General features: G+C 40.2%; 1 pseudogene; it reads left to right on the forward strand.

Moving 5' to 3' along the window:
* The first annotated feature begins 13,879 nt into the window (after positions 1 to 13,879).
* LOC117022598 (60S ribosomal protein L22-like) lies at positions 13,880 to 14,234 on the forward strand (annotated as a pseudogene).
* The last annotated feature ends 6,077 nt before the right edge of the window (positions 14,235 to 20,311 follow it).

Genomic DNA, 20,311 nt, shown 5'->3' on the forward strand with positions numbered 1-20,311 from the left:
CTGGGAGCTGCGCCCTCCTTTAAAAATAAATAAATAAATAAAGACTGATGACATCACTGTCCTACGTTAAGATCCTTGGTGGCTTCCACGAAAGACAGTGTATGTTCCTTAGAATGTCATTTAAGGACTGCTGCAGTCCAGTCCCAACTTGTGCTGCTCAGTTCACCTGTGACTACAATGCCCACTCTACTCCCTCACTCAAACACTGCATGTTAGCCCCCCTGCTGGACAGGGCAAATAACAGACAAGTGAGCTTGATAGCAGACAGCCTGGGGTCAATATCTGCTCGACCACGTCCAGCTATGGGACTTTGGAACTATTATTTAATCTCCCTGTACCTCAGTTTCTTTACCTACAAAAAGTCTGCAATGATCTTTTCCTAACAAGAATGGCTATTCACTGAAAAAATATTTGTAGAGTATCTACTATGTGCCAAATGTATCTACTATGTGCTGAGAACTCAATAAATGTTAGTTCCTTTTCTCTATACCCACTTTCCCCCTCCCTTTGTTAATGCCGTTCTTTCTACCTGAGCAGACCACTCTCCCCTCTCCTCCCAATCCTTAAAAATGAGGTTCAATAGTTATTTGTGACATAAATGTCACAAACAATTATTGAAGGAGTGCCTAGGCTTGCCTTCAGGTTCCCCTAGCCCTCAAGACAGGACTCAAACTCCTTCCTCAGTATTTGGAACCAGATATCGAGCAGTGTATTTTGTTAGCTTTCTAATGCATTGTTTCCTCCTCTGGACTGGGAGCTCTTTGAAAACAGGAATGGTGTCTTACGTATCTTTGCACTTTAGGCATCTAAATACGTATATTCAAGACGAAAAAATGCATTGTTACCTATTGTTACCAAGACTTTACCACTCTTAACATGATTCTCTGGAAATTAATTATAGATACTCTGTTGAAGTATCCTGAACATTTTCAAACTGCCTTTCTCATATTGTGCTGAATAACTTCCTGCCTTGATACAATAAAACCTTGTTAGTTTGACATATGAAGCACAAAAGAAAATGGGCTTTGAATGAACGACTGACTTGTTTTTTCTAATATTTATATTAGAAAACAGTTGTTGATTAGTTAGCTACAAAACAGCCATTGCTAATGGTTGTGTATTATTTTGAAGTAATGATGTTTAATCACATGTACTTGTTTCTGCTAATATTACCCACATTTTAGTTACTTTGGTTTTTTAATTTTTTTGTCTGTCTCCCCCTGACTAGAACGTAAATGTTCAAAAAGGCAGGAATCTTGTCTATCTTGTTCACTGCTGTGTTCCCAGAGCCTAAAACAGTGTTTAATAATATTTGTTGACTAGATGATGAATAAATGAATGCATACTATATTTTAATTGTTAATAGAATGTACATTATTACAATGTAAAATATTATGTATACCAATATATTTAAGAAATTGGGGGCAACGTGATGGCTCAGTTGGTTAGAGTGCGAGCTCTCAACAACAAGGTTGCCGGTTCAATTCCCACATGGGATGGTGGGCTGCGCCCCCTGCAACTAAAGATTGAAAACAGCGACTGAACTTAGAGCTGAGCTGCGCCCTCCACAACTAGATTGAAAGACAACAACTTGGAGCTGATGGGCCCTGGAGAAACACACTGTTCCTCAATATTTCCCAATAAAATGTAAAAGAAAAAAATTTAAAGTTTCACAAAAAAATTTTTTTAAAAACTTATTTAAAAAAAATTAGTTGAATTATAACATAGATGATCCAATATTTGTAGATATCTTCATTTGTACGACCCACTAACATCTCAAGACCTCATGTCTTAATGTCTATTTGAGTTACTAACCCACATCCTCTAGCAAAACCTTTTCCACACTTCTTTAGACCCAAATTGCTCCCCCATTCCTTTCCTTCTTTAAAAACACCCTTGCTTCTTTCTTTACTTGAAAGTTTAGGTCATCTAATGTGAACTTCTCAGCTTCCTTCTTTTCTAAGTTAAGTCATCGTGAACCTATTCATGGTTCTTATTCCAAACCTCATAGTGTTTCACCTCGCTCCATTTCTTCTTTTCCCAGAATTCTCTGTCCAGCTCCACAAGCCTGACTCCTTCACAGCTTACCACAGAAATCATTTTCTGCATGAAGCCTCTTTGGATCTCTCCAGCCAGAAGTAACCCATTCCTTTTCTGCCATTTCTCAGCACTACGTGTACATTTCCTTTAGGGCATCTTAACAAAAATAATGTCTCCTTTCTGGAAAGCATTGTAGGTGTTGGGAAGGTTAATAGAACAAGGTTCCAGCCCTTGAGGAGTTTGCTCTCTAGAAGGAGTGTTGTATAATAAATGACCATGAAGAAATATCATAAGAATGTTTTAGATCCCTTCTTAGAATATAAGCTACCTAAAGCAGGCCTTTGGTTTTCTTATCTTTGTATCCCACAGAACATTTTACATGGTATCCTGCACTAAGAAATGCATGTTTCTAGGTTATTTAAGAAAATTCTGGCTTTTTGAACAAAAAAGTGCTTGCCTGCCCTTCACATAACATTGTCCAGAGAGGAAGTCCTCCACCGTTATTCCCAGAATGAGGCAAGTTTCCCTATGATCAGTCAGCAGGTACAGAAGAGAAAGTTGTGTACTAAAAAAAGAAATTGTTCCTTCTTGTTTTTTAAATTTAGCCTGGAAGAAATGAGGACTGAGGCAGAAAAGGGGAAAGAGGTGAAGGAAGATATACTAAGACCTGGAGAACCCTGAGCTGGCAGATGGTTGTTTTCCATCAGCAAGGAAGGGGGAAGAAGTGGGAGAGGGAAGAAAAAGAAAGGAAAGAAAAAGAAAGAGAAGGGGAGGAGAAGAAAAGAGAAGAGCCATATTTCTGGGAAGAATACATTGTTGTTATGTCTATCAGAACCTAACTAGAAGTTGGTTTTGTTTTGTGGGGGTTTTTTATTAATAAGGAAGTTTTTTTTGTGTGTTTTTTGTTGTTGTTGTTGTTAATGTTTTCTAAATGTATGACACAGCATGGACGAACCTTGAAAACATTTTACTAAGTGAAAGAAGTCAGTCACAAAAGGCCACATGTTATATGATTCTATTAATAGGAAATATCCAGAATAGGCAAATCTATACAGACAGAAAGTAGATTAGTGTTTCTCAGGGGCTGAAGGGAGGAGGAAATGGGGAGTGACTACTAAAGGGTCTGGGTTGTTTTTGGGGGGTGATGTAAATGTTCTGGAATGAGAGTTAATGGTTGGGTTATTTTGTGAACTTACTAAAAAAAACACTGAATTGTACATTTTAAGAAGGTGAATTTTATGATATGTAAATTATATCTCAGGAAAGCTGTGCTTTTAAAAAAACTATCCTTAACAATAAAACTTTAACATCCAGGCAAGGAAGTCTCTCAACCCACTAAGCCACCCTTCCCTTTGTCCGACCCCCAAGCAGCAGGAATCATTTGGCCAGCTGTAATGCTCATACTGCCACCTAAAATTAGGGAGACTTCTTTTCTTTTTATTTGAAAAAGCATCCTTAAAGTCTATAGAGATTCTTTCACATGTCTGTTTTTAATTGAGCTGTTAGATGGTCTTTAAGAAAAACAAAAATTTGTGTAGTTATAACTTCTTTTCTCACATTTACAATCTAATTAAATAATGAAGCATACATTCACATGTCAAATGATAAATAGCACAAGAGTTAAACAGCAAAGACCACAAAAGTGCTCTGATTAATCAAGAGGTTATTTCTAACAACTTTATTATCTGTCCAAAAAACTGGGTACAACCTAAAAGTCCAACCTTAGGGATGATAAACTATGGTATATCCCTCCAAATGGAAAAAAAATATTTTTGAGGAAATATAGAAAAAATTAGAAAATGCTCATGAAACTCTCATAGAAGGACAAAGAAGACACGAAACAGTTTACAAAGTATGGTCCCAACTTTATCAAATATATTCATGGGTAAGTAGAGAAAAGACTAGAAGGAAATGCTGCAAATATTGACAGATGTAGAATTACAGGCTTAGCAAACTTTGAGATATGAGCCTGTGGTACTTCATTTTAATTTTTTAAATTTCTATTTCAAACAGAAAATACCTAAATATCATAAAGAATTTAAAAAATACAAATGGGTACACAATGAAAAGTAATTCTCCTTCTCAGTCCTGTCCCTGAGTCCTTAGCTTCACTGCCCCCGAGGCAAACCCAGTTACAGCTTCTTGTGTGTGTTTGGAGAGATAGTTGTTGGCTGGGCTAGAATGGTTCCCTTCTTTGGTGAGTAGTTATCCTTGGAGACAAGAACTAAAGACTATTCCTTCTAGCTACCTTCCTTCTCCACAAATTCACTCTACAAGAATCTTAATATTTGCCTTCCCTTAGCAAAAAACCTAGCCTGATATTTTGGGATTCCCCTGGCCCCACAAGTTTTTTCCACTTTGCTCCCTGGTGCTTAAAATCCTTCTACCTGGAATATAACTTTGCATGCACAGTAAAGGAAAAAGGGTAAAAATGTAAATGTTGAGTGGGCTAAATACTGCAAACATGTTATTCCACAGGTCCATGACTGGTTATGATCCAGCTGATTGCACAGACAGTGGATCAAATGGCAATTAACCAGTCATCTTTCTCTAATCTCTTGCCCCTCTGGTGAGTGTTTCCCAAACTTTATTGATTCACATACCATCTTCAGAATTTTGCGTATGTACCTATTCTATTATTTAACTTTTTAAAATTAACTCACTTTTTCCTCTTAAATACATGTACTTTAAGAGAAATATTAATAGTATACAGTGGTTTTTAAATTCACAGTTAAATATAACTATTAACATTTGTAAATGTGTGCATGTACCTACGGATTATATATGAAACGTTTAATAATCTAGATGGCGTGAATGAGCAGTAGGGCTCTGTGAGTTCTCACTAGCTGAGTGTCAGCCCTGCACAGACAGCCCACCTACCATCATCCTGTGTCCCACCAGCAGGACACTTATCATATTTTGGAAACTCTGCTGCATCTATATTCCCTTCATTTGCTAATTTAATCTTCCTAAAATACAAATGCGATGTTGCTTTCCTGATCAAAAATTGTTGCTGCCCGTTGTCCCACATCTCTTACAGCAGAAAAGCCCAAACTCTTGATCTTGGCATTCAAAGCCTCTGTAATATGACTACAACCTCCCTTTAATGTATTCATTTCATAAATGTTTATTTATTGAACACCTATTATGTGTCTTTCCAGCTTTATCTTCCATTACTATCTTTAGTGAATTAAAAATTACCCCTTTAACCTCTCTTCACCCCCAGAATATGTCCTGCTCCTACCTGTCTCTGTGTCTTTGCTCATACTATTCCATTGTTCCCCGCCGCAGTGCCCCTCCACTGCCAGCCACCTCCAGCTATCGAAATCCTGCATAGCTTCAGAACTCAGCTTAAATGCTTTCTCCTCCATGAGGGCGTCTCACATCCCTCTGCACCAGAAACAGTCTCTCCCTCCTCTTCTCTCCCACAGCCTTTGGCCATCCACAAGGTACTGAAGTGCATCATAGTTCTATTCATGCGTGACTTCCCTCCCTTACAAAATGAGTATGTTCCCGAAAGCAGTCTTGCCTGACCAACTTGCCCTCTCTATCCAATGTCTTGCCCAATCCCTTGCATCAATTAATAATGTTTTTGAACTCAACTTAATATGCAAACTGCCCTAGCAATATCCTTACCTATTCTACACTATCTCAAGTTTAAAAAATGCAAATCAGCCCTCGGACATACATTAATGGAGTTGTCACTTGTCCAGAGAAACCTGTATTGGGAGGTTTTCCAAAACTTTGCACCTGCTTTACAAGCCACCAAATTGTGTTGTTCCATTGGGCTCGCATTTCAGGGCCTAGATGGAGTGTTTCAAAAGACTGGAAAAAGAAAGTGTAGGGAACTGAAAGATTCATAAATCTTATCTGTGCCAACAAGTTGCAACTAGTACTCCGTGTAAAAGATGCCAAGAGGGAGAGTCCCTTGTGAGTCAACCATGGTGCCCAGGAAAACAATGGAAAAACATTTCCAGATGCTTGGCCACCAGGAAACAGCACCGTCATTCTCTCTTAATTTCTGAAATAGCTGGAAAAGCCATAAAGCACTTTGCATCTTTATTGGGCTGTCAGCCATTTTAGACTTTTACCCTTTGTATGTTCCCTATCCAGTTAAAAACTATAAAACTCAGCTCTAAGTAGGCCTCAGTAAAGTGGTATGACATTTATTCAGAACTTCTTGAATGTCCACCTGCCTCATAGTAGAAAAAAAAAAATCCAAAAATTCATGGGAAGAACAACATAAGCAAAACCACCATCCCTTCTTAAAGTGTCGAACTGTTTGAAATTCGAATCTTCAGATCACCAGGTGGGAAGCTGCTGAGTTTGTTTCCCCTTAAGGATTCTTTTGCTTTGATTCCTATGGCCACCATCAACCCCTGTAACTTCTAAGGTCTACACTCCTCCTTTAAGGACCTGGTTTTTGCATATCCAAGAAACATTGCCTTGCTCCTTAGTATGGTAGAGACAGGACAGAATTTTCATGAAGAATTTACAAAATGCCAAAAGGTATACAAGGAAAGTAAATACAGAAAACCTAAGAAACATTCTAGTTCCGTAGTTCTCAAACAGGCTTTCCTCGGGGACACTTAGCAATGTCTGGAGACATTTTTTACAGTCAGAACTGGGGAGACGCTATTAGCATCTAGTGAGTAGGGCATTTCATTCCTCCTGCTACAGTATCGATAGTACAATGCTGCAAATCCTCCTACGCGTCCAGCACAGCCCCTGCAACAAAGAATTATCTGGTCCAAAATGGCAATAGTGACGAAGTGGAGAATCCCTGGTCACAGGTTGAGGGCCAAGAGAAAAGAGAGATCCCAGCCTTTTGGTCAATATCTCAAATGACAATCAGAATAAGATAGGGCTGGGACTCAGAGAGAAAGTGACCACATGGAGAGGGTCATGTAAAGAAAGACCTCTTTCTCACCATCTCTCCCTAAGTCACACTGACATCTCTGGGATCAAGTCCAAGAGAAAGAAAGTTCCCCATTCTGAACCCACTACCCTTCTCCCACCGAATTCTGGACGGAGGCCTCTTGCCTAGTTGATGAGACAATGAATTATCTCACCCTTCAGATATGACCTCACTCCTTACACATATCCCTGTGGCTTTACCCTTATATCCAACAGCATAAACATACATTATGCAAAACAATCACCGTAGCATTTACATAACACCAATGCTCCGTTTATGTCCTAAAACAGTCACTCAGATGCAAGTAGCATCCAGCACTGACAGCTGTAGCAGCTAAGGAAGAATGGCCCAAATACTGTCATGCATAGAAAGTCATCCATCCAACAAGCTCTGGTGCCAGGGCCTGTGCTAGGTGCCAAAAACAGCATGCTGAGCAGGATAGATACGGATTACAAAAATGAGTCAATAAATTGGCAGTTAGAGTGAACTATGGGCCAGGCACAATGCCATCTGCTTTATGTACATAACTTCAAATGAGTAGAACAACAATCCCATTAGTTGGATACTTTAAGGTTGAGAAAATAGCATTGGAGAGGTTAGGTAACTTTCCCATAGTCACGCTTTTCTTAAGTGGTAGAGGCATGATTCAAATGCAGAGCTGTGTGAAGCCATATTCCAAGCTCCTAACCCCTCCGGAGACATCTCAAGAGGCACCTTTAGAGATCAAGCCCCTTATTCTCTTCTGCCCCCTATCTGGTTACCACAAATTTTCCACCCCTTCAGTGGCAATAACAGGAAGGACAGTAAGAGTGGGAGAGGGATGGTGACTCATGTTTCTCCTCCCTAATTATTCCTGCCGAGATGCTAGCATCAAATTGAGAACCATTAACATTTATTAGAACCAACAGCCCACCGAGACATTGGAAACGTTTTCAGAGAATTACCTATATAAACTGGGCCTTAACACCAAGCCGTTATACTGCCTATATGCTCACACTTTCAAACAGTAATTAATTCCATGGCAATATAAATTGCACTGGAAAAAAGTATAAAATATAAATGTAAAAAAGAAGAACTACCCAATTTATTTTAGGAAGATAACATAACTGACAGCAAAACCCTGACATGACTTGCACACAAAAAGAAAGCTAGGAAATAGCATTTCTTCCGGGAGCCTTCCGGTACTACTTAGCCAAATTAAGTATGTAAGTGTCCTCTAGCTCAGAAATTAAGTGAACCTGTATCCTGCGGACGTTCCCACCCAGGTCCAAGAAGGAAGTGTCCATGGCAGGTCGCTGCAGGGCACGACCCGGGGGCAACAGGGAGCAGGGAGTGCAGGGCACGCGTTACTTGGGCGAGTGAGTCTGGAAAACGTGGCGCAGGCTCACCGCAGAGTATTTTGCAGCAGGTAGAAGCAATGAGCTGGACATACTCATAGAAGCATGGATTGATCTTAAAATCATGGTGCTTAGTGAAAAATTCAAGAAACAGAACAATACAATTCACTTAAATGAAAAATATATTACACAAAGCAACAATATGCAGTTTTCAAAATCACATTCAAATAGAAATAAATAGAACCATTAAAAGGGTTGCTTGGGCCGGCCGGTGGCTCAGGCGGTTAGAGCTCCATGCTCCTAACTCCGAAGGCCGCCGGTTCGATTCCCACATGGGCCAGTGGGCTCTCAACCACAAGGTTGCCAGTTCAATTCCTCAAGCCCCTTAAGGGATGGTGGGCTCCGCCCCCTGCAACTAGCAACGGCAACTGGACCTGGAGCTGAACGGCACCCTCCACAACTAAGATTGAAAGGACAACAACTTGACTTGGAAAACAGGCCTGGAAGTACACACTGTTCCCCAATAAAGTCCTGTTCCCCTTCCCCAATAAAATCTTTAAAAAAAAAAAAAAAAAAAAAAAGGTTGCTTGTTGGGGACAATAGGGCGGACAATAGGGCCAGTATATGGGATAAAAAGATGAATAAATTCAGGGCCACATTCTGATCTCCATAGGCCCTAAGCCCTTTTGCATTTGTGAAACTTTTGTCCATAAAACAAATATGAATATCATATTTTACAACTGTGTTGGTATAAAGATGAATGTATTCATATTATGTGTAAAAACATCTTCTTTGACCTGCAAACATGTTATTACTTCTGATTTAAAAGAAATTAGAACAGTTTTGCGGGACCCTCAAAGCACCCTGGGTATAGTGAGTGCCCAATGATCAATTGAATGAGTGAATCACAGAGGTGCCTGGTGTGAACCAGGGATAATTATGTGCTACAAACTGAGGAGTATGATTCACTCAGTCCTCTGCATCAGAGGTCCAAAATCCCTTCCAAAACAAGCAATTCCTTAGGTGTGGTAGAGAACTCTGGTTTCGTGGGATAGTACAAAGGCTTAAGGAAGGACAAGTCCCTACAAAGGTGCCGCAATTGGGAAATGTGGAGCTCCTGCCCTGAACTCACTCAAAGGAGTCAGCCTAGACCCGGGCCTGCCGTGTCCTGAATGCCACTTGAAGGCAGGAGGCGCTGTGGCTCCTTTAGTCTCCAGGTCACAAGGACAAACCCCAGGGAGCCCTGTGGCCATGCTGGGCTGTCGCTTCATTTCTAACTTGTGAAGATGTAGACAAATGCTATACAGGCTTTCATGTATACTATTGCCCTGGGCCCCTCAAATATAAGGGGCAGCCGTGGCCTGATAGTTCTTCTAAGAAGGATGATTCTGCTGCACCACCCTAAAACTGGCCTTGCATAATCAAAATCAGTCATTCAGACTCCCAAGACCCCTTTCCCAGCCAGTCAGGCCCCAAGACGCCTGGGCAGACTAGGGTTGGGTATCCCCTACTATCCCAGACTCAGAACCATCACAGCATGTGAGTTCTGGGTCCTCTACCCCAGAAGTTCCTCTCTTCTCTACTCAGGGAAACACGCACGTACACACACAGAGACATATATAAACAGACACACAGGGAAACACACAATCCATACAGCGACATACATGCACAGGCATACACAGACACACATGCAGACAGACACAAATCCATATACACCCACATAAATACAAAGACATACATGCACACACAGGTATACCTACACACAGACACACACAAACACATCCACAGATATACACATAGAGACACAGCCAGGTTACAGTTATGAATTCAATCTTTAGAAAAATCCAATGTGTTGGTTGAGTTATGACATTCCAGGGTCCCCAACCAGGGATCAGAATCTCCCTAGGTACTTTTACCTCAGGCACTGTGCTGATTATTCTCCATTGGCTCCTTCCAATCTATACTCTGCCATGGCCTGTGTGTGTCCCAGGAGGCTGACCCCTAGGGACTTCCCTACTTGGCCTCCTTGTCCAGCCAGGCCTGTGACTTTGGGAGGAATATGCATAAATGGCTGAGGGAGGAGAGGACGCTCAAATGTCAGCCAGGCCTGAAGGGATCTCCAGATGAGTCTTTCACAGTGAAGGCACTTTTACATCCTGTACTCAGAAAAGTATTACATTAAGGAATCTTTCTCCACGTAACAACATGACTTCAGCGAAGACTAGACCCTACCTCTACCCATCCATATATATGAACCCTTGATGAAAAGAGATGGAATTCTCTGGATTGAGCTTGGACCTACTCAACCTGGACTGGGTTCTTGATACTTCCTACATGGTTTTATTTGAGACTGAATAACCCAACTTTTGGGAAATGTACTAACAACAGGCCATGGTGCGATTAACTTGCTGAGGCCACGGGACCAGACCGTTCTCTCTTGTATAGTTTCCTATGTAGGTAATGAGTATTTACAATTCTCAGTCATTCAGGCAACAGATTCATCGTCTGAGGCAAGTAGGCCAAAGACAGAAATAAGGAAGAAATTCCCTTTTTTTCTCTAGGGGTGGGAGACCATTGGCACAAACCCTGAAGAATTTAGAACATTCCAGTAGGGAGTGAGCTGCCCCAGCCTAGTGAAGGGGACCTAAGTACAATTATAGAGCCTGAGGACTGGTCTGGTCTTTCTCTGCTGTGTTGTACATCCCTGTCATTGTTATCAAATCTTCAGGAAACACCTTAAAATAGAGGAATAGGGAATGAAAAGACAAGAGTGTGAGCAGTGTAATAGTATCACTTAGCCCGAGAGGACCGCCTCAGCCAGCGGAGGAGAATCCCTTAACAGTCAGCCACAGCTGAAGGAACAGGTAGGAGGAACAGGTGGTAAGTCATGTGAAGCACAGGTTCGGCCTGGTTCAGAAAACACTAAGGGACAGCCTGAGAGGGACTGATTTCCAGTAGTAATAACCTGAGTTACAGGTAGGAGAGATCAATTCAGATAACTGAAAAAGAGAGACATACGAGTTATGCCTAATCTTCAGATACTCCCGCAATTTTAGGAATTCAACTTCAAAAACGTCAGTCTAAATCATATATGATGGTCTTTCATCAAAGCTCATATGGTACAATTCTAAAATAAGTGGACGAAGTATTTAAAAATTTTGTTCCTATGTTTTAAAAAAATGGGTCAACTTTATACTCCCAAAATCCAACTTGACTTGAAGCTATAAAAGGAAACAATGCTTTCGAAAGGTATCTACCTAAAACTCTCATGCTCCCAAGACATTAAAATAATCAAAAGAGATTGTACAGTATTTGATCAATGATCTTTGTTCATAATACTCCTTACAAAGTACACGCAGGCCCACTGCTAATAACAGTCATGAATCACATAACCACACAGAAGATTGGGCAAAGGATAATTATATCAGGTAATAAAAGTGAGAAATAGCCAGCTATTAGAATTGGGAAGCTATTTTTGTACAAAGTACAGCCTCCAAGTACAGAATCAGTGTGACATATTCAGGATGGCGCCATGTATGTATGAGCAGTAAAAGTAGGTAGATTTGATCCCAAAGTAAATGTTTCTACCACATGAAACCAAGGAGGACTTAATGTTCAAAGCCAGCCCAGGTGTGGGACAGGGCCCAGGGACAACCGTGCCAGGCACAGCAGCTGATTGGATGTCCCCGGCAAGTTCCTTAGCTGCTCTGGGATTCAGTTTCAACTGCAAAAGATGGAGTTGGAACAAATCCTAAGTTCTTCTCTACTTCCATATTTCTCTTTATGGCTGCTGATTCAGAATTCATTCAATTCTTGAAAGCCAAAAAAACCAACCCAAAGACTGTTACAGGCTCTGACTTAAACTAAACTTATGATCAGCGAATACAGTGTGTCCATCAGAGCTTGTTAAACAAGCTCTGGAAATCCTGATCCTGAAGTGGGCACCAGGTAGTGGTATGTTTCATAAATTTCCAGGATGATTCTGATATGCTCTGAAATGTGAGAACCACTTGTTCTGGTAAGTCATCAGGCATGATGACCAATTATTAGAAGGGGCTGAAAAGAGAAGCAACATTTACTGAAAACTTGCTCTATGTCGATAGTGAACATATGCTATCTCATTCAATTTCCATAACAGTCTTTGGTTCAGGGGGAAAAAAAGGAAATCTTTCCTTAGGTGAGGAAATGAACCCCAGTTGAAAGTAAGGCAATAAAGAAGTCTAGATAATCCCTATAAATTAATTTCCCTTGTTGACTCTTGCCCAGTTAAATAAATAAGCTAATTGTATGCATTTCTTTGCATATTTTCTTTCTTCTATTGAAGTAGGGCAATAAATAAAAGGAGAAATAAATTTCAAAAATTCAACATAGTTACATAAATACAATATGCCAAAAAAACTCAGCAAGAATTAAGAATTTCCTTGGATAAATAAAACTTATCAAGCCATAATTTAATTGTACATTTCATTTTGTGTATGCCAACCAACACTCTAGACAAAGATTTACTCAGCTGCACTAGAAAATTAAGATCTTTTATACCTCACACTGCACACATAAACTTTCTATTTAATGATGTTTGTGTTTCTCCCCTTAGATGTGCCAAATGCAAGAGAAGACTAATAAAAATTTAAACTTTCAGGTTGCCAGGACACATTATCTATTTATTCTGAAGTACAAATCTTCATCCTTGCTCATACTGGGATAAATTATCATTCTTAAGAAATGTAGAAGTACAGTCAGTTCTCAAAGTGCTTTCCCCAGAATATTTATTGAAAAAACACTGCTCTAGAAAGACTCCATGTTTTTTATTCTTAATAACTTGGATGGTGCACTGACAATCCAGTGAGTTAGCGTTTGGTAAGGCATTTAATAACCCCATTGGTAGTTCAACTACCAGAGAAGAGAAATTTATAAATATTTTGAAACTTCAGAGTGAGAATAGAATTTGACCCTTGGAAGAAGGATGGGGTGAAGTACTGGAAATTTTTCCAATATTTATTTTTAGTATCCTTTCAGATCTAAAGTCTTTTTGTTCAAGAACATAAAAATTGAATTCTTATTAGCTTAGTTTACTTACCAAATTATCATGCGTGTAATTTATTTAGCTACTTTTAAATATACTACCTAGGTATTCTTTTTGATGTTCAAAAATGTTCCTACAAGTGGAGCAATATATTGCCAAACTCAAAGAAATCTAGCACCTTGCTAAAAAACTGGCCAAAATCTGCAGAGGAAGAGAGAGAAGAAAGAAGCATTTTTGGAGCATTTACTGTATACAAGCATTATATAAGATATAGGTAATCTCACAGATTATCTCAGAATCCTTGAGAGGTAGGGATTATTGGCCTATTTTACACATGAGGGAGGTGGGACATAGAGCAGTCCAGTGGGTCACTCATCTAATAAGTGATGGAACCACATGGAACCCAATATATTGGATTCCATAGATTGAGCACCTTCTCTTACATCACTCAGATGGCTCAGTCAGTGGGCTCTGCAGAGAGAGTGTATTTTATTCATTACTCATATACATGATCTGGTGTACGGAAAGGCCATTAATCCTTTTTCTGCCTCCACAGTCGCAATGACATCCATGAAAAAGCTTGTATCCAAGAGGAGTAAGGAAGGGAAGCAGGTTGTTAAGTTCACCCTTGATTGTACCTGTCCTGTAGAAGATGGAATCATGGATGCCAATTTTGAGTAATTTCTTCAGGAAACAATCAAAGTGAATGGAAACTCTGGGTATCTCAGTGGAGGAGGAGTAACCGTTGAAAGGAGAAAGGCAAGATAACCTTTTCCCAAAAGCTGTTTGAAATATCTTATAAAAAAAATATTTGAAGAACAACCAATGTGATTGGTTGCACATAGGTGCTAACAGCAAAGTGAGTTACAAATTATGTGACTCCCAGGTTAACCAGGACAAAGAAGAGGATTACTGATAAAACTCACTTATCTGGAATATTTTATATGAGTTCGTGAATAAAACTTGGGAACCAAAAAAAAAAAAAAAGCCAACTAATCACCATGTATCATTGAGTTCCTACCATGTGATTCTGTTTCTGTGATTCTCAAACACAAAAGGCTTATGAGTGCATGATAATTTCCCCACGTGAAGAGAATCAATTCCCTTGTCAAAAATGTCCGGGTAACCCTGAACCTCTAAAGTAGGCCTGCACAGCCAGGGATGAAAGCCCTCACAAATCCAGTCAGGTACCAGGTGTTGCAGTAAAGAAGTGTCAGAACTAACCAATATAAAATAATATTGAGTGTCAACTATATTGGGGGAAAAAAAGTGTCAGAACTAGACAAAGCCTAGTAATGTGGTCCCAGGAAAGTGACTGTAATTCCCCCTCTACTATTTGGAGGTGTAACCTCACTCCTGATGAGGGGTGTGGGCCCTTGACACAGACTTGGCTAATCGTAGTACCACTTCCCTGTAAACAGCAAGGGATCTAGTGGTGGGCAATGACTCAAGTAGGGTCAAACAGAGACCCTTCCTGAGCCTGATGTATAGATAACGGGAAACGGAAGTTCTAAGTCAGGAGGATGTGACATGTAGGCTGCCAGTAGCCATCTTTCCTACCATGACCCTGTGGAGAAAGCCTTCCTGCAAAATGAAGTCAGAGATGAGAAATAGAGTGAGAGAATAGGAGAATTTCTGCAGTGCCCAGACAGGCGCTGGTGTGTACAGCCCTTCCTCTAGTCCTATGAAATACCCCAGAATCAGTATCAATACAGGAACCAAGACATCCTCCTCTGCCTATAAGCCAGTTGAGTTGGTTTTCTGTAGCCTAGAACTGACAGAGCTTTGCTAAACACACTGTTACCTTTCCCAGGAACTGTGAATTCCCTTGGTTTTCAGCCATGTCCCTAGTATCTCCTTGGCCTGATTTAGCTCACAACTTCCCCCAATGAACTCCTTGAATTTGAACCATATTGCCATGCAGATATCCATCTCTTGAATCATGCAGAAATAAATCACTCTGAAAAAACAATGGCACCATATGCTGGTTAAAATAAGTAGGGATACTGATTAAATACACACAGAAGAGTGATGCCGTGAACATACCACACACAGTAATGATTTATTATCTATGTGCAGAAGTGGCTAAATCCCAGATACGGGATGACAAATGAGGGGACTATGCGGTGCCAGCTGCTTCTATTTCAGTTTGGAATCTGTCTTCATGGAATTTCTCCTTATTATCTGGTTTCACTCTTAGGACGGCACATTTTGTGTATGCCGTTACGGAATGTGGGCTGACTACTGACTTTCCATATAAGTTTATGCCAGGGTTTCTCGGCAGTGGTACTATTGACCTTTTGGACTGGATGATTCTTTGTTTTAGGAGCTGTCCTATGCATTGTAGGATGGTTAGCTGGCCTCCACCTACTAGAGCACTTCCCTCCGTGACAATTAAAACTGTGTTCAGGCATTGCCAAGTATTCCCTGGGGGAGAAAACTGCCTTTAGTTGAGAACCCTGATTTAGACTGATTACCAAGTTTGGGCATTTTGTCTTTGGAAGATACTTTTGTCTTCCATCATTGTCCTCAAAAAACACATGCTAGTTCACCAGCTTTATATCTTTAGACTCCAAATAATTGAGAATGTTTCTCTAGCAACTGCTGCATTTGGGCCATTATTTCAGATAAGTTTCTGTAACTCATTTTATACACACACACACACACACACACACACACAAACACATATGCACAAATATCTTTCTGAGCATTCACTCTCATAAGTCCTCTGATTGGACTAATCCATATTTTATGATTTCCTCAGTCACAGTAACTATAGTCTGTAACAAAGACTTCAATCAATGTCTGATTTCAGCTCCCATTTTTTTCACAAAACTGATCCTGCCTGCCCCCATATTTACTCCTGCACAGTCCACATTGAAGCCAACTCTCAACATGAGCTCATTCTCTACTAAGGTTGCCAGATCTAGAAAATAAAAAATGTCGAACACCCAGTTCCGTTTGAATTTCAGATAAACAATGAATAATCTTTTGGCATAAGTATGTCCCAAATATTGCTAAAACATCCTACAGTGCCCAAGACAGCCCGATAACAAAGGCTTATACAGTCTATATACTGCATGAGATATACTCGCATTGTATCTGGCAACCTTATATCTCTCTCCACTCTGCCTTGAATCCAGCTGACTTGTGTCATTCTCACTAGTCTTTCCCACCTCCTGCTAGGACCACAAAGATGTGTCCTTGTCCCGAGTTGCCCTTTTGGACAGTGTGCTTATCAGGTTCTGAGTTACTCAGTGCTTCGGTGTTTTACCCAGGGTCTAATCAGGAAACCAGAAACGAACTGGAATTGTAATGTAGGGAATTAGTTATACTGATGATGTAAGAGGCTTGAAAACCCGGTGGGAAACAATGGAGTAACTCACAGATTAGCAAAAGCATGAAGTTTATTCCCACCAGTAGGCTGGAGGGACAAAAGGAGGAGGTGGACTTATTGGAGGTCACAACTTGGGGTCACCTGGAAGAAGCTGGAACTTGAAAACAGGCTAATCTAGCAGAAGCAGGAGACCAGAAGACATTCAGTCCCTGTCTCCACCCAAGGAGAAAAGGAGAGGAAGGAGTACCCTGGCTCCTCCCACCAACCAATTTCCTCCCCGTGCCTCACATTTGCCAAACCCAGCCAGAAACCAGCCAAGGGACCTGGGAACTACAGCCAGTGCAAAGCAGTTTGAGTCCATCGAACGTGACTTTCAGAGTCCCTTCTCCTCTTGTCAGGGCTGGCTGTCTCTTCTAGCTTCATGGAGCACAGAAGAGGTAGGATCTTTCTGTCTTTAGGATTCAGATGAAGTCTTGGTAGCCACTGCCCCACTCATCAGTGCCTACTCTAAATTTACTACTGAGAAATTCTGATCTTTTTTTTTTTTATATATATACTGGTTTCCTGCACTCAGTCACCTGCTGAGTTTCTGGTGATGAGTCACACTTTGGCTATTCTAAGTCCTATTCTTTCCAGTTCTGCAATTCCTGTATGTTGGTGCCTAGAGCTATTCACAAATGTTCTGGCTGTCCATCGGTAGGCACATGGCAGCATTGCACACCCCACCTCCTTTGAAGTCAAGTGTGGCCATGTCACTTGCATTGGCCAATGAAATGCAAGCAGAAGAAATACGTGTTGCTTCTAGTTGAAACTTTAAGAAAGGTACATAATTCACCAATTTTCCGATTTCTGCCTTAGGAATCATGAAAGTATTTGTCAAGATGGAACATAGGTTTCTATTAGTTTTCTGTTGCTCTTGTAACAAATTACCATACACTTACTGGCTTAAAGCAATACAAATTTATCATGTTATAGTTCTGGAAGTTAGAAGTCCAACATTGCTCTTACAGGGCTAAAGTCAGGATGTCAACAGGGCTGTTTCCTTCTAGAGGCTTCAGGGAAGAACCCGTGTCCTTGCCTTTTTGTGTCCAGAGGCTGCCTGCACTCCTTGGCTTGGGACCCTCCCTGAGATCACTCTAAGCCCTTCCTTCCACGGACACCTCTCTGATTACTCTTTTTGACCTTCTTGCCTCCCTCTTATAAGGACCTTTGTGAGTACATTACATTGTGTCATCTGCATAATCCAAAACAATCTCCCCATCTCAAAATCCTTAACTTAATCACATCAGCAAAGCACCTTTTGCCATGTAAGGTAACAAAATCATTCTCAGGTTCTTGGGATTAGGGTGTCTTTGGGGGCCATGACTATGTCTACCACAGTCCCTGAGAGATTTCAATGAGCAGAGCACCACCTGCCAAGCTGCATTAGACACGCAGTGTCAGTAAAAAACAAACTTTTACGACATTAAGTCACTAAGATTTAGGGAGCTGTCTGTTACTGGTGCACAATTTAGCCCACATTTATGGCCCTGTTTCTTTTCTGTCTCCTGTCTATATTTTGCAAAGTTTAAAAATAGTATAAAGTATTAAATATGACTATTTTCTGCATAAAATACATTTTAAAAATAGTATGCCATAAATAATCAATCTATGAGCAAACCAGGGTTTGGTTTTCTTGTTTGTTTGCTTGCTTCTGAAGAACAGTAACTTTAGATCTGTAAAGTAAATTTAAAAATAAGTATTGCACATATTCAATTCCCTAACAGGATTCTTCCCTGAATCTGAAAAGTTTCCACAGAGTCCCTTTGTTCCCCAAAACTAACAGGTTAGCAATGTTGATTTACTTAGATGTTGAACCAGGTGAAAGTAAGAGAGAAAACACTCATTGAAAGCTTATTAAATCTAGCCCTGTTTCTCATAAACGTTTGGGGGAGTGGACAGAGGGGAGGGGTGATGGTAAGGGTTCCTGACAGTTGAAATGAAAACACTTATCTGAATGTCTGAAGTACAATCCTTTCCTTAATTCCTGTAATTATGCCTTAGGTCATACAAAGTAGAGTGTAAATGTTTTACAGTCTTGAAGTGCAGACTCCAATCTGGCCTACCACCCACACCTCATTTTCATAAGTCAGATGGACACGTAGACGTGTTGGTCTCAGTCCAAATCAGTAATCTCCAGCTTTTGGTCATGCTTGGTTTTGGTCATGCTCTCTAATCAGTAAAAAGTTTTCAGTACATGCTTCCAATATGTGTACTTCCCAAGGTGCTATGAGCACTATAATAAATGCATGAAAAAGAAAATAAAAAGATGCTATCAAGATGAAACAAACAATATTTTTAAATGCCTTGCCAATCTTGATGGCATCATATTACATTAGTTAATATCTCAAGACACAATACGCCCTTAAGGAGAGATTGGCATCAATGACAGTAGATGTAAATCCAAATTGTAAACCATCGTCTTGATAATTTTGAATATTTTTGTCAGACTTTTGTCAGATCTGATTTTACCCTCATTGTTTTAATCTTTCAATGTGGTTGGCAAAGAGTTTGTTCTTTCTAGGAGTAAACATGTCTGATCTATCATTTTGTTTTTGTTTATTTGCTTGCGCTTATGTTGTTGTTTTCACTTCAGCTCATGGTTTCTTTGAGGAAATCTGTCTATTTTATGAGAATGATTTTAATTAAAACCAGACACTATTACCTAAAAACAATTGTGATAATACAGCTGGGCACATATAAGCTATACTATGTCATCCTGTGCTGAAAGCAAATAAAAGAGGAAACCACCATCAGCCCCTCTGTGTTGTGGCACTCTCACTCTTTTCTTAGGATGGCTCTGTGTAAAGTAAACGTGACACTTGGATCAAGTGAGGCTGTTGTGTCAATCGTGTATTTAATATTATAATGTTTCTGGGATGCATGTGTCATAGTCTGTGGAGCTCTAATATACTTGTAAATAACTGAAATGTAAGTTTCTAGAAAGGCTGTCACAAGAGCAATGAATTTAGGTATGTGGCAGAAGAACCATTATTCTATTCCATTAATATTGCATTATAAAACAATGCTCCCAGAGAGGCTGAATACATTTCCTAATCCACAGAGGTTCTTGGCAATTAGGACCAGAAACCAGGCCAACACGCTTCTCATGACACCTCAAGATTAAGAAGGAGTAAATTCAGCAATTTCATAACTGAATTAAGTCCTGCTGGCCTCCCTTTAGCATAGTGCTATGTGACGAGAGAAGAAGATTAAAGCCAAGAACAAAGAGAAGAAATCAGAGGTGACAGGTCCAGCCCTGGAGATGGGAGAAGATTTGTAATTCTCTGCAAGATCCGAGGGCAATGATTGGCCTTTCCACTGTATCTCGAGTTCATGCTTGTCTCATTGACAAGGATCTTTAGATATTAAGGTTCTCCTGAAAAGAATTCTTTTGTGCCTCCCCTACCAGATACTCGAGGACAATGTCACATTGATTATACTGATACATACTGATTATATTCACGGATAGCCAGCCCAAAACGTGTCTGGTGTAGCAATCTATAAGGAATGATAAAATGTTCCTGGACATGTAATAAGATGAGGATAATTATATTTCCCTCCTGGGCCAGTAAAGTTCAATCAGGGAAGCAAGACCACCATGAGCATTATGGGAT

Source organism: Rhinolophus ferrumequinum, chromosome 5, assembly GCF_004115265.2.
Source record: "Rhinolophus ferrumequinum isolate MPI-CBG mRhiFer1 chromosome 5, mRhiFer1_v1.p, whole genome shotgun sequence".
Classification (NCBI taxonomy): Eukaryota; Metazoa; Chordata; class Mammalia; order Chiroptera; family Rhinolophidae; genus Rhinolophus; species Rhinolophus ferrumequinum.